Below are 13,657 nucleotides of genomic sequence, written 5' to 3' on the forward strand. Positions count from 1 at the left end.
AATTGTAAGTCATGTAGAATACTCCTAAAAATAGAGGAATTGGCCTGATTTTAATCTGAAATAGGTGGGATATCCTGATGCTGGTTTAAGAAGGAGCTTTGTGCCAAAGACAGTTTCTCCTTTAAAGTGTATGATGTTCTCTTACAGCATCTGGTCTGCAGTATCTTGAAGAGAAACAAGACTGAGAAAATCAAGATACAAAAGGTTAATGTCAGCAAACCTATCCCTTCACCTGAAAAATATCTTGGATATGTATGGCTCCATATTTAATCCCTTTTCTGATGGTGATTAGTAATTAGCAACATCCTATTCAGATGACCACATAAAGAAGATACAGTACTTAACTATATTGGCCAAGAAAGATGAAAACAATCTTTCTTGTGAGATTTCTGGCTCATGCTCAGGCAAAAAAATATCATAAGAATTCCCTGTCATACAGCATTTCATAGTCCTTCTTTCAGACGTTCTTCAAAACAAAAACTAAACAGCTGTGAAACAATAAGCTAAAAAAAAAACAAAAAAAAAACAAAAAAAAACCCAAATAAGCAAAAATTCCCTGATGTGTTTTGATCTTATTAGATTGAGGTTGAGTAGTTTGGGTCAATTCTTCTTTTATCAGCCTGGTTCACATGTTGCTACCAAACATGCTTTAATAATGTGTTTACAAACTGTCGCTATATAGAACAGAAAAGCAAAGCAAAACTGTTAGAATGAGCTTATTCTTACTGCATGCACCCCAGTCCTACTTCAGCAAAGAAAAGACTTATTGTTTAACAGATTGAGACATACTAAAGCAAAATCAAGTGACTTGCCGTCTGCTGGACAAACTGTTGACTGGAACATTATAATTTATGCTGATTTCAAAAGGCCAAATCTAACAAAATCTAAATGAAATTCTGCTACAGCGCATTCAAGTTTGATGGAATGTAATAAGAGCTGGGGATATTGGTTGTGCTATAGCATAAAGCCTTAACTGTCTTGAGGCAATTACGAAAATTAAATATTACCATTTTCGGTTTCTGTGTCACTCTCCAAACATGTGGGGAATAGAAGGGGGTGGATATATCCCTTTCAGACCGTGGATTTTGAGGGGGAGAAACTATGCAATAGTTGCTTTTCTATAGCAATAATTTGCTTCCTCAGATCACTGCACTCCTCAATTCATGATTCCGGAACCACAGCACCATTCACGGGACAGCAGGAAGCACAAAGGGAGCAAATGTGAGGTAGAAATGGGATGGGAAGGGAAGGGAAGGGAAGGGAAGGGAAGGGAAGGGAAGGGAAGGGAAGGAAAGGGAAGGGAAGGGAAGGGAAGGGAAGAGCAAAATGAGTAGATTCAGATCGGGAAGATGACAGATGACTATGGAGACTGAAGTTCTTTTTACCAGTTTGCTGCATTCCTTCCATCCAAATTTTTATCTTTTTTCCTGTTGGCATTAACACCGTCAATCACCTGAGTCATTCTGCCCCTGAAGCTCCCCGGTGTGAAAGGAAAATCTGTGCAATGAGGCATTTGCAACCTGCTCCTTTCTCACTGGTGACTCTGCTTAGCCCTGTTTATGTGGAAGGAACTACAAGGAGCAGGCTGATGAAATAGCCCTGTGTCATGCAGCATGAGAACAACTTCTTCCTCACCTAGCTGAACAGAAAAGACCACAAAATGGACTCTGGTTTTGTCTATATATAAGTACATTTTTATAAACACATAAGTAATTTCAAATTATATACATAAATATATACATTTTTATATATAGTGTATACTATATGCTATTAATTATATGTAATATTTACATACATGTAATAGATTTTAATAATTCTATCTCATTTATAAATATAAATAATCATATAAAATACTTACAATGTGAAATTAAATATTAAAAAATTATATGGTTAATTGTTCAGTGCCATGGCCCAAATGATAGTGAAACTCAGCATCAGGCACTGTTATTTCCAAACACAAGTGTGGAATTTGAAAGACGGCTATCCCAAACATATCATGGGCCAGAAACAGGATCACAAGTTCTAGGGAGTGAAACACCCTTACTCCTGAAGTGCCCGGTGTGAAATGGCCATCTAAGTGTTTTTCAGATTGCCCTGATAATGTGCATCATTCTTATTATCTTCTATTCCTGACGTTTGGAATATTTTGCAGAGGAATACTGAGTTGCAAAGCAATAATGTATATTATTAAAAGCACTAAACCACAAAACTTTTAAAAGCCCACTGCTCTTAAAGGGTATAATTTCTGAGAGGTATAGAAATTACAGGGAAGTTTAGTCTCCTGTTCTGTCCTTCTGTATCTCACCTGGAGTGACCAGTGAAAGTTGGCCTTGGAAATAGATACCCAAAAAAATGGTGATGGCATGGAACAAATTAATATTTTTTCACAGGAAAAGTACCCAGCCAGGGCTGCATTCCTTTCCGTGGTCATATAAGCCCTCAGCAGTTGAATGAAATAAGATTACAACACAGTAGTTAGAGTTGTGATTACAACATTTCTTGGCTTTTGCAGTTCAGTTCAGCTTCAGCACTAAAAATAACAAACAAGTCAGGCCTCCAAAACACACACAGGTTGTTTAAAAACTGTGAACTTTTAAAAAAATAACACATCTGAAGATACTTTATGCATTTCTGTCATTTTAGCTTTACTGTACAATCATAAGAGACAAAAATCCAAAGTTTAAACCAGAGACAGAAGGAAAAAACTCCAGAAGATGAGGTCTTAAGAAAAATACTAGAACTATCAAGCTTTTGTTAAAAGATGAGAGGAGGCAGCCCTACAATACAAGCTGAAAAGACGTCATGTGTGAACCTATGAAACTCCTATATACATTGACTGCTGCCTGGGAATTGTGCATTGCTATGGGAGGTGGGAAAAGTGACACAGCAGCAACAAAAACAAAGGGACGGTGGAACGTATCCAGCTGTGAGAGGGGAAGAGAGAGTGCTCTGCATTCCTCTGTCTAATTTCACATTTTAATTTAAAATAAAAATTAAATTATTTTTAAACAATAAATTAACCTCTACTCTTCCCACCTTAATTCACAACTTCCCCTTCATGAAGGTTGTTCATTTTGAGAAGAAATATGAAGTGAAAGAAACCCCAGAAGGAAGGAGGGTTTGTTATAATTAACCTACCACAATTAACAGATCGGTAAATGCGTATTGCATTAACCTCCAGCAAGTGCTAAGTACAGGCAATTTGCAACAATATCCCTTTACAATAGCATTTCCTATTGCAAGAAACACCATACTGGTTTACAAATGAGAAGGCCAAATACCTTCGCTTTATGAAGATACTGAGTTTGCCCTCGCGACACTTTTTTTTGCCTGAAACTATCTAAAGGTTGAGTGGGGTGTGTGTAGCAAAACTGAGCCATGCTGCAGCACTGCCTCTCAGGGCTCTCCTAAACTGCACAGCCCTGCACACCCTGACCACTACTGCAGTCGCAGTGCAGCTGTGGAGATCCCCATGGCAGCTCCAGCCTGATGCCCACCTGGGTCTGCCAGTGCTGGCTTCAGGTGAGAAGATACTTTGAGACTCCAAGCAGGGGCTTCGCAGGCTGCCTGCAGCCCGCAGGACACTGTTGGAGAATTCTTGCTCTGGAGTATTTGAAATTAGGTCCAAACGTCAGAGATTAATCGATGTGGGCAGCTCATTAGGGCAGCACAGGCACCTTGCAGCCAGAGCTTCGTGACCATGACAATCATGACAAAAGCCTTGTTCCTGGCAGTATTTCCACTACTAGTCAGGACTGAGCATAAATAAATATATTCACAAAATGAACAACAGCAATAAACCCAACAGAACTCCACAAAACATCAGTGTGGATCAGGAAGGATCGCTGTTGACGCTCTCACACCTTGTTTGGTTTTATAAACCAGTAAACCATGCTTATCAAACCAGTAAATTTAAACTTTTCAAAAATCTTCTGCTATTTCTTTTTTCTCATAAATCTGAAGAAGGTGATTGCTTGCTCTTAAGTATAGCAATATAATATGTAATATAATTTAGTGTTGGATATAACTGAAAATACTAAAAAAACCTTCAGAAAATATACTGGGTGGTTTCTCTTGGACTGATATTCCAAGGCATACTGGGAGCATCTAAAATGACGAACAATACCTCAGTTTATGAGATTTTTATGTGACCTTTTCTCAGAGCAAGACCATAAAAAGAAAATTATTCCATTGTTTTCATTTACCATTAATAGATTATCTTCTGAGTACAGTTGCTGAGGTAGATTATTATATTTTGCTTTCCTTTCAAAAGCTGGGTTAAAACCTGCTTAGGTTCTGTGAGGAATGGGTTTTGCAATATTAGGTCAGTTGCAGCTAAAGTTCATACATAAAATTTGTTCCCTTCGTACAAAAAAAACCTCGAAGAATTCAATTAGAACAGAACAGATGCCTTGTCTGAAGAATAGGAGGCTGCTGATCTCATAAGATAGGACATATTGTACTTGATCCTAAAACCATTCAACCATTCTAATATATTAGTTTTACTTCAGTAGTCAGAAGGACCCCCAGTCCTAGGCATATCCAGACTTTATTATGCTGCTATATACAAACATAGAGGAAAAAAACTGTCCTTGTCCCAAAGAACTTGCAATCCAAGTACACATTTTAATAGGCTTAGCATATGAATAGTTATACTCTACCTTATTATGTATAAATGCATACTTGTATGTATAAAAATACCTGTTTATACACATACTTCTTTTATTTCCTATGCTTAATGTTCTTGTTCAAGGCACATGGAAACCAATCGGAATGTAAATTATTACATTGATTTTCTTAGACTTTGTGTCAGGCTGGAAGTAGAATACAGCTCTCCTGATTTCTGGTGACTACAAGGTTGCCATCTATATTTGAGCTAGATGTTTTGGCTCCTGTTTTAAAAAACAAAAGAATTCCCAGGCAGTGGGTGTAGGGTGCCACTCATCTGATCAAATACCAGTGTCTTCCTTTGGATGAGATTAATCGCTCTCTAGGCTCCACAGGCTGTGCTGAACTGTACAGGAACTGAGACATCCTTCCTGCAGACACCTAAAGCTCAGGGGACTGAAAACCCCCCGAAGGTATTTAAGGAATCCAAGGGCTGAACTGGTTGGTTCCCCTGTTATTTTTATATATATGCACAAGGTAACAGAAACTTTCAATTAAAAAACTTGTATATCTGCATGGGCAAGGATTTCCTGAAAAGGTGAAGGAAAGGGTCCTGCCACCTCCCATCAGCCTCCCTCTCAAACAGCAGGCACAGCATGTTGCAAACCTCCAGCCTACAGAAGTGCCAAACCTTTCCCCAGCTCTTCTTGCTGAAGAAATAAGCTGCAATGAAGCAACTGGGGAATACGTCACTATTTCCTACTTCAGCTTCTTATCCAGCTTGGTGCAGAGATATGTGAGAAGCAGAATGGTACTGTCCCCACCCCCCCTCTCATTTAGGATTGTTCATTTATGCGTGTGCACGCACACCCTTATGCACACACGCAGGCACGCAAACTCATCCATCTCCACTTTTACATAAGATCCTGTTTGCTGAAGAAAGGCAGATAAAAAGTTCCAAGCCTTTATTTATTCAGAATACAATTTTGCAACAGTTACATGTGTAATTCGTCATGGGTGATGGGGTTGCAACATCAGGCATGAACCAGCCAATCTATAGAGAGCTGTCTTCAAGCAATTAATGTACTGCAATACCGTTGGCTAAAGATGAAGAGACTGCCAGGATTTTGTTGCTATTTTTGTGGGAGGAGGGAGTGAAATATATCATTGCTCGGACATCATATCTGTATCAAGGCCGAATCTTACAGATGTAGTCTTTGATACTCTGCTGATAACTGTTAGTTATGCCAGGGTAATACAGAGGTGGGCATACACCGAACGCCTGAGCTGCACTGATACTAAATGGATTTTTTTATATGTCATTTTAAATCTACCATTAGACTTTTTTCATTGTTTATAAACATGCATTTCCACAAGAACACTGAAAGAAAAAAAGAAAAAAAGACCTGTCCCAAACCCCACACACTCTTGTGATAGATATGGGATGGCTCAAGCTGCAAACCCAGCTCTGGTCATCAGCTGGGAGCCACACATCATTTGTTGTGTCCCATTCTTAAATCCCAGGAAACAGACACATTTCAAGCTACCGTCATAACACTATTTTCATCTTTGCCTTGCAGGCTAAAAAATTAGTGTTAGATCCTCAGCAAAACTGTAACACCAAATAAATATTATGTAAGAGCAGTACATAAATGTTATAGAAGGGCAGAATAACATCATAAAGGGAAAGTATTTGTGACTCGTTTATAAGTGAGTTTTCCTAATGTGCAGTGTACAATTGAAATAAATGGAAACTTTAAGAAATATTCTACATAAGGCAGAGTCCAAAAATGCAGAAGGTTATGCAAGGCTAACTGTAAAAATAAGCAGATGAGTCCTCTAAAATAATATTGCAACATTTTTTGGCTTCCATTTATTGGTTGCCATAGGATTTTTACTCAGTGAGCAACTGTTAAACACAAGGCTGCCTCATACCATAGCTTGGCTTTTAAGAGAAGAAAAACATTAACATTGTTTAATGAACACACTTGTCTGGAGAAGCATTAGCAAATGCTAGGAACTCATTTTCCTACTGCCTAAAACCAGAGAGATTTGCAAGTGTTGTGTTTATTTTGCTGTGCCCGATTTGAATTTTCCTTTCTGACAACACGCAGATCTCTCTCTCAAATAAAAAGTGACTTGTTTTTGAGGGAAGTTGTGGGGGGAGAAGGTCTAAGAACAAACAGGTTAAAGGGCCATGTACACAACAGACAGGATCACAAGGCACCTTTAATGAGCTATTTGAGCTACACCAGCTGCTTCTGGAGCCAGAGAGCACATCCTCTGGTGGACACTAAAGGAAAGAAATGGGAAATGCTTTTCTAAAGCATTTAATTTCTCTACTTAGCAGGTTATAGTTTTTTATTTCACTAGGTGCACATCCTACATGGAGGTGTAACAAGAGGAAGATAAAACAGTGGCATGCTATAAAAAGTAAATAAATGCATTTGCTCTTCATCTTTTAGTCAGTCTCCCAGTATATCTTGATATATCAACATTCATCATTACGATTTTTTATTATGATGAGTTATGCTGTCTCTGCAGTTGGGTTTATTTCTGGACTTTGTCCAGCAACTGCTTGATGTAAAAGGCTCAAAGCAGCCCACGTGTGCCCGTGGCTGAGCGCTTACTCACGTATTACATAAGGGTCAGGCCTCCTTTGGCCTGAAACCTTTCTGGGCCAACAATATTTGCAAGCATTTTTCACAAGTGGCTATTGCTGAAGAGGGAAGGAGAGCATTTTCCCACATAAATTACAGAGGTATTTACATTTTTAAAGATACCCAAGTGTTGACACCTAGGAAACTCTCAAGCTGATGAGAGAATAGTGTTCTGAACCTCAGGTTTTCAAAAGTTAAGGTCTTCTGGACCACCCTACATGGATGTCCATATAGGTGTGCCCACCCACTGCCATCTGAGATGCTTGAAGGCACCCCACCACATCTCCAGCTGTCTCTTCACAAGAGGTCCTTCTTCCATAGCTCCTCTGTCACATCTGCAAGCCTTGTGTAGATGTCTTGGATATCTGGTGTATCTCAAAAGGAATGAGACATTTCTGTGTATGCAAATGAATTGGGGCTCTGGCAAGCAGGGAGGGTTAATCCCATCTAACTTTAGACATCTATGCCTGAGCTAGTCACACTGAGCTCCTTTTATAGTCAGCAGAGAGAAATATAGTTGTCACATTTAGCTGGACAAATCCCACCCCCAGATTCCACTTGTGTAAGCCATAACTCCCAGCTTCAATAGCATTAGATGGTCTGAATCTCGTCCTTGTCCTCCCTGTACATGTAAAGCTGGCAGTGGGTTTCTCAGCCCTGCTGCGAGGAACTTGATTTAAGAGATGAGAGGCAGAACAAAGCTTGGGCTTGTCCATACTGACTCCAGAAATGCGGTCAGCCTCCCCTGATGTGCTCTGACAGAGTAACCTTTTGATGTGAAAACAATCTTGGAACAAGCTTTTAAATTTCCCTAAATAACACAGTCTTTGGTGTAGTTCTGCAGCAAAAGCACAATGATTCCACCTCAGAAAACGAAGCCTACAGCCTATCTACTAACCTCCTGAAAGAAGGTCTTTCCCAGGTCTCTAGGGATTATATCTGTTACTGATTCAGCTGACTGGAACTCACAGTAAATTGATGGTGTCAAGAAGTTGCAAAGAAATATTGAAAGATGTGGTTTAGACACTTTTTTCCACTTCTCTGAACAATTGGCATCCAACAGCTACAGTGTTAGAAACATTACTTATGGATGGGAGCAGCAATATTTAGAGTCTCTTAATCCCACCTACCATTAGAAAGAAGATTAAAAGCCTTCTACCCTTTAGAAAAGTCTGGTGCTTCTGACATAGACAGCCTTTGGATATAATACACGCATTTCTACCTTATTTTTATGGTGTGCTCACCATGGTGGCCTCCAAATGCACTCTGAGTGACCTAGCAGCACAAACCCCAAGGTAGCAAACGTCACAACTGCAGTTGTCCTAAATAAAAGCAAAGTGCATTGGCAGAGTAGAAAAAGTCAGAACATAAAACTCTAAACAGAATGACCGAGGGATTTCGGTCTTTGTTCTGCAATTCAGGAAAACAGATTACCAAAAGTCTATGATTGCTTGCACAATATACCCTATATCTGCTACGTTTGTTGTCTTCGTGACTTATTTATAGGCAAGACTATCTGAAATCTAAAAATTTAATTTCCCTAAGTATTACTAACTACAGAAAATGGTGATGATGATGGTGTTGAAGGAGAACTGTAGAAGGAGCAGAACGATATGCTTGTTAAATCATGGAGGTATGTTATCAATAGATTTCAAGGTATTTTTAAAAATCAGTTGTACAATTCTACCTCACTTGATGGAAAAAATAAGGCACAGGCTTCCCCTTGCTCAACTAGCAAATAAGTAGAACTCAGAATACCACTTGGCTTTTGACAGGTCAACATGCAGAGTTATTTTGGAACAGCTCAGCAATGTTTCTCCTACACAAGGGGCGAAGGGCATTATCTTCTTTACCTTTACCTATGGAGACAGCCTACTCCGAAAGGAAAAAAAAAAAAAGAGGAAGGGCACAATCACTCTGCATCTCCTGTGCTCTGAGGAGGACATAAATGCAACCTTGACCTTGTCCTCGCTTCCTACACACAGCTAAATTTATCCTGGAAAAATTTCATCCTGCAGTAAAATGTGGCTTATACTCATGGCCTGATCAATCAGTAGGGATGAAATCAGACGATTTTGACTACTCCAGTTTTATCAGCTGCAGTCAATAGCAAAAAGTCAGTAGATGTCTCTGAATCATGCATTTCATGCTGCCTGATGTTCCTTTTTTAAATTAAAGACAGCACATTGCTAACTTTCTGACAAATCTTGCTGCTGTCCTGAGGTTACATGAGATCACTGGTTATTCATGTTAGCAGCTCCTCAGACAGAGCAAAGACTTAATATTCTACACAGTACCAAGAAAACAGATTTGTTGACATTTCTCATCATGTTGAAAAGGAAAAAAAAAGAAAAAAAAAAGGTGTGTTTTCTTTCTCTGCCATAAAGTCTCTGTTGCAGTCATGCTATTGCTCTTCCAAGATATGTTCTTTTGACTGAATTACGGAGTTTGTAGAAAGTAACAACTGGTAAAATATGCAGGTACTTACTCACATCTTGAGCATGTTGATTTGATTGGCCTTGATTTGAGCTACCAAGGAGAGTAGGCACGTTATGTAATTTTTGAAGCAACATTTATTCTAATAAAAAGTTTGTGTGTAGTAAAATCTTTTCCCTAATGCATCTGGAGCCCCATCAGAAACTCGGTACCCAGAAGAGCTGCAATTTTTACCCACAGATACACTCTATCTTACAGCTGCTCTAAAGGCTGTTCCCATGGATCAGGCACATTTCTTGCTAATGTGAAAACTAAAACGCTTAATTAGCAATTACAAACACTTAGAATTACAAATAATCTGCAGTTATGGTGATTACACATAGGAGGGAGTAGAATACAACAAAATATGAAGTAATAAAATGCCCATTGGTGACCAGTAAGCATGAACTCCCCTCTTCTAGCAGGCTGATATTGAGCTTTTAAAATTAAACCATAACTGCATGAAATTGGACTTTTTTTTCAACTCACGATATTCCAGTTCTGACTAAAATGCATGCCTAAATTTTATCCTTATTTCCAGTGACTGAATTAGATCAAATTTTAACCATAAACTGTTATGAGATAAACAATGAACTAACTTGGAAGAAAAAAAGATGACAGAAATAAACACTGGATTGCATCAGACAAGTGGTCACCGGTTGGAACCAGCGGTCCTTATGGAGCAATGAGACTGCTCTTGTGGAAGCACACACAAATATCCAAGCCAGGTGCTCAGAGCAAACACTGAAATTGTCCTTTTAAGGGTAAGCATAGAACATAAGCATACACTTAACACCATCTTCATATAGCACATGTGGGTTATTGACTTCGGTCTGAGTACGAGCAGAAATCAGACACCTGTCCACCTCTGCCCCATCCATCCTTGAAGAACTTGGCTTGACCCATAGAGCACACTATTCCTAGGTGTCCTCTTAGTGCGGGTATTTAAAGTTACAGGTGGAAGGATTTGGTTTTAAGGGTACATTCGGTCACAGCTGAAGGGAGGAAGGTACATGTTTTCTGCTGCTGCTCTCCACATCTCCAGCACGCTCCAGCAGACAGGGGAAGCGGAGGCAGCATAACTCTGACTCCCGTGGCAGCACGCGGTGCTGCCTGCACGCCCCGGGCAGCGGGCAGGGGCAGCGGGCAGGGGCAGCAGCCTCCTGCCCTGGTACTCGACGGCTGGCGGCAGCTCTCCTGCCTTCCTCGCTGACCGATTACACACACTTAGATGAGCTTGCAGAAGAGAAAGATCAGCGTTTGCACTGCTGTGTCACAACATCCCTTTTCACTTTGTCAGTTTGATTGGCTTTGTGGAGGCCAAAAGTTCAGATCTGGACTCCCCCGCGAGGAGGGGCTGCCCAACGCCCACCTCAAACAAGCTGTGTGCTTAACACTGATGTTTGGAGATTAGCATGGGAAAAAGTCAAGCCCGATGATAGCTCCACAGATTTTTACAGGGGCCTTATCGAGCACAAAGTGTTTCAGTCTTTCCAGGACTGACTTTGGTGTCAGAGGGCGAGTACTGAAGCACAGACAAACACAGTTTCCTTCTTTGTGTGCTGGCTTTGCAGCATGCGTTTTGCTAACCTAATCAGATGAAGATAAACACCTTGCAATATACTGTATAACTGACGTCAGCTTTTTGTGTGCTTGAAATGATGTCAGCACCAGCTTTGCAACTACACTTTAATCTCTTGAGCAGAAATAAATGCAGCAGCTAACCTATTACTTTCTACAAGCTGCCGCACCAAGATTATTTTATTTTTCCCCTGCAGGCTATGGATGTTGTGTGAAGGAGGCAGGAGAGCCAGAACAATGTGATCCACTCCTGTGCTGAGCCATTTTTCGTGAGGAGTCTAAACAAATTTAAATTGAATAATAACTAGAATAAATGACAACTCTCAGCACACAAGTCAGGCTCATTTAGGCCCTTAAGAAATTAATTCCACTTATTTACATCAGCGCAAATAATATCAAATTAATTTCTCAGGATTTACACTACCGTCACTGTAAATACGTTTTTCCTCACATTTACATATATTCACCAATATACTTAAAACTTTCCAAGCCAAATATGGCCTAGAGTGTCAAACTTTTAGAGAGGCCTCTGGGGGGGCATCTCAGGACAATCAAAATTTCAAGCAAATAGCTTAAATCGGCTAAATTCAGAAGTCAAAAAAGCAGAAATGGAGGCATGGAAACTGGTACTGAGAATGTCACTATCAAGAACATTGGGAAAAGCAAAAGTCAGTGCCAGAACTGGCCTGATTTAAGTTTTTTTTTTTCTTTTTTTGAAAGAAATTTTCCTCAGTTGTTTTTCATGTTCCAGTGGAATTACACCACATTACAGGTCATTTATACCCCGCTTTACTTACACTTTGATTTCAATTTGTCTCATTGTGTTACCAATTTTCAACATTTGCTTCTATTGAAAGAATAGGAAAGTTACAAGCTAGTTAAGTTGTTAGCTATACTGTCACTTATTAAATTAGCAAGTTTTTCATAGAAACCTTAGACAAAACTTTAAGAATAAAGAACTGATCATTACTAATTCTTTTGGTATTCATTATGCTATTAGTCACAGAGCTCACTCATACATTTCCAAATTTCAACATAATCATTTCAGGATGAGGAGTATTATTTTTTCCCCTTCCCAATAATTTTTCCTTGGCATCACATTTCATACCCTTCCTCTCTGACTGCCGGGAAAGCGCGGTTTGGGGTTTTAGGGGCTTGGGTTGGCCTTTTTTTATTTTTTCTTTTCAGAACCACAGGTTTATCAAGGTTATTTCATCTTTAAGAGAATGCATTTTTAATTGACTTGTTTATCCCCATAACACATGCACACCTCAGTAAGGCTAAGGGATCAGGTTATATGACATCATGGTGCCAAAGGAATAATTGTCACTTGTTTGTGCACTCCTGAACAAAAGCCTGTAGCTTGAAATTACACAGTGCTGCATTGATAAAATAAATGTTGTGGTAAACAACAAAATTTTTTTTTTTTTTAATTGGGAAGGGTAGATTTTTTTTTTTTTTTTTTTTTTTTTTTTTTGGGTGTGTGGGTTTTTTCCCCCCTCTTTTGGTGCCAAAGGAATAATTGTCACTTGTTTGTGCACTCCTGAACAAAAGCCTGTAGCTTGAAATTACACAGTGCTGCATTGATAAAATAAATGTTGTGGTAAACAACAAAATTTTTTTTTTTTTAATTGGGAGGGGTAGAGGAGACAGAGAGGCTGGGGGGCTTCTGCTCCCAAAGTCCGCCATAGGGTCCTATTCTGTGAAATGTTGGTGTTTTTTTTTTTGTAGACATGGCTTTTCACCCTGCACAGTTGTGAGATCATCCCTTTCCCCAGGACTGGGATGCAGCTGAGCCCATCCGGCACTCTCTGCTCAGCAAAACCCTGCATCCCACTGCAGTTGCTACCCAAATCGAGGGTCAAGCAGCGCTAAACAAGCTGTCGAGGCATTTCTGCAGCAAGCAGTGCTATACCTGTACTCCACTAACAGCGCCTCTGAAGCAGGAATAAAAAAAGAGCCAGAAATCAGCTGTTTGAATCACAGATCCCCCTCTCAGGTTTCACTTTAGGGACGAGGAAAGCTCCGAGAACAAGGAACCCCTTCAGCATTTTATATAGCTGACTTCAGCTGCCAAAGGATTCCTCCGCAGCAACACCAAGAAAGCTTTTGCCTCAAATAAAGAATTCACTGCAAATGAGCAATCATTAGTCAGCTGAATTTTTCATATAATTACTGGCAGTGAAAAAGCAAGCATGCAGGTTGCTGTAAAATAAGGTCTAACTACTTCCACCCAAACAGAACAGAAGCCGTTCACATAAGTTTTAGTGGGGAAGAGGGAAATCCTCAGCACTCACCCCTCCCCTTCTCTCTATGACTGATTACAATCTGCT

The sequence above is a fragment of the Aptenodytes forsteri genome, unplaced genomic scaffold (assembly GCF_000699145.1).
Source record: "Aptenodytes forsteri isolate BGI_AS27 unplaced genomic scaffold, ASM69914v1 Scaffold94, whole genome shotgun sequence".
NCBI lineage: Eukaryota > Metazoa > Chordata > Aves > Sphenisciformes > Spheniscidae > Aptenodytes > Aptenodytes forsteri.